The sequence below is a fragment of the Haemaphysalis longicornis genome, unplaced genomic scaffold (assembly GCF_048455015.1).
Source record: "Haemaphysalis longicornis isolate Haplotype H1 unplaced genomic scaffold, Haemaphysalis longicornis Haplotype H1 scaffold_9, whole genome shotgun sequence".
Classification (NCBI taxonomy): Eukaryota; Metazoa; Arthropoda; class Arachnida; order Ixodida; family Ixodidae; genus Haemaphysalis; species Haemaphysalis longicornis.
In genome coordinates, this window is record NW_027526460.1 from 155,994,967 (window position 1) to 155,997,238 (window position 2,272).

General features: G+C 45.4%; 1 pseudogene; it reads left to right on the plus strand.

Annotated features, from left to right (window-relative positions):
• Nucleotides 1–565: 565 nt before the first annotated feature.
• LOC144153933 (uncharacterized) lies at nucleotides 566–1,913 on the plus strand (annotated as a pseudogene).
• Nucleotides 1,914–2,272: the final 359 nt, after the last annotated feature.

A 2,272-nucleotide genomic window follows, 5' to 3' on the forward strand; every position in this document is an offset into this window, starting at 1 on the left:
TATCGGCGATTTGTATAATACTCTTTAATCTCGCCATCTTAACCGCCCCCTCCCCCCCAACAACTCCAACGAATCCATAATCTTAATTTTGGTTTGTACGCGGACGACATTGCACTTTGGATCAACAACGGCAGCGACGCTGAAATTTAGAGCACTCTACAAAGAGGAATAGAAATAGTGATAGAAGAGGCTGGTAGAGCGCGTCTCGCCTGATCGCCAACCGAATCCCAGCTGCTCATACTCCCACTAAAACCGCAAAACTCACCCACCATCCCCACACCGAATATCCACATACACATGCGAGGTGACGCCATCCCGAAGGTTGAAATAATCAAAATCTTGGGCTTAACCAATTTGGCAGCAGCGGCAGCACCCATCGTGCACGGACTCACGCTCGTCTTCTGTGTTTTGCACAGATAACCAAAAGACACGTCTGAAATTGGTTCCCGTCCTGGAATTCTACAGCGCATGTCCGTCAAAGCGAGTGAGTATTTTGCGCCCCGGACGAGCTGCCACCACGGGCACTGTCATCTGATAGGCGCTACTGTCGCCGATCAAGCTTATAAGTGGTTCCACCCGGAGCGGCCCCTCACATTTTGGCAGCAGCAGCAGCAGCACACATCGTGCACGGGCACCCGCTCGTCTTCTGTGTTCTGCACAGGTTAGTTTTGTTTCTGAGCAAATTTTTCTCCATAACTGTTGATGTTTCCGCTGCCTCTGCTGCTGCCAACGTGTGATTATGTCATCTGTTGGGCAATGCGCCGCATGCCACAAGTGCTCGTCTGCTCCCGAGTGTACAATTCAGTGCAGTGACTGTTCTTGTAAATACCACACGGGAGTATGTTTCGGAGTATCGGAAAAAGCAATCAAAAACGAAGGGAGAGGCATACCGGCGGTGTCCCACTTGCAGGAGAAACAAACTACGCGAACCAGTTAAGACACCAAACGAAGAACTTGAAACACAAGATGCACGACTCGTGTTAGTTACAATTAACGACAAACGTGACCAACGACAAACGTGCCTTTGAGAGATGTCGTGGAAGGTTTTGAGGATTCATTGCAGTTCTGGAGCGAGCAGTATGATGACTTGCTACGCCGGGTGGAGCAGAATGAGCATCATATCAAAGAACTCGGCGCCGGACAGAAACGCTTGAGACCCAGAGCAGTAATGTCAGGAAAATGGAAGCTGAAATCGACAATCTTGAATGGAGAAGCCGGCGTCACAATCTAGAATTCCATGGCATCATGCCTACGGAAAACGAATACCTACTGAACAAAGTGGATGCGCTGGCGCCTGACGTTGAGCTTCCACCCCTTTCAGACGATTCCGTGGTAACAATTCACCGTCTGCCATCCAAGAAAAAAAAAAATACCGGGCATAATCTGCCGTTTTGCAAGGCAGGCAGATAGGGACAAGTGGTGGAAAAACAGGCATAAACTTCGCGGCCTTGATGATCAAGTGTACATACTCGAGAACCTGACTAAACGAAATCGTGCTTTGCTTCAACAAGCAAAAGCTGGGCAAATGATGCAAACTTCAAGAACGCATGGCACAACAACGGCCGACTTCTTGTTCGTAAAGAAGATAAGAACAAGGCTGTTGTTGTCACATGCATAAGCGACCTAGATAAACTAAGGTAAACACTGCAACAACGAAGCCATAACCAAGAACCGTAAAAAATACAGCCATATGTACTACCATGTGCCTTTGAAAAAAACATAGGAATGGAATTCATAAAATCCTTCAAATGTTTCCACTTGAACATACGATCAGTAAAAAGTAAGGAATCAGATCTGTCCTTATATCTTGAAGAATTTAAGCAACACTTCGATGCAATATTGCTAACCAAAGCCTGGTCCACTGATGAGACTACCGTTTTTCGCATTCTACCGTATAACACTTTCTACTTAAACCACTCCAAAAGCCGAGGTGGTGGCATATGCATTTCAGTAAAAAAAGAATTTACTTGCGAACAACTTCAAGAGTTCTCTGTAAGTACAAAATATTGTGAAATTATGGCATTAAAAGTAGACAACATGGTTATAACAGTCTGCTACCGTCCTCCAAGTGGCTCGGTGTCAAATTCTCTAGATAACCTAGAAAATTGTTTTGAATTTTCTACTCGCAATCGCCTCGCTTTTATCTGTGGTGGTAACGTAAATATATATACACTGAAAAATAATGCCATGGCATGCAAGCTCAATGTTCTGTTGAAGGTTTATGGTCTTATAAACGTAATAGATGTACCCACAAGAGTGACCGCTGAGTCAT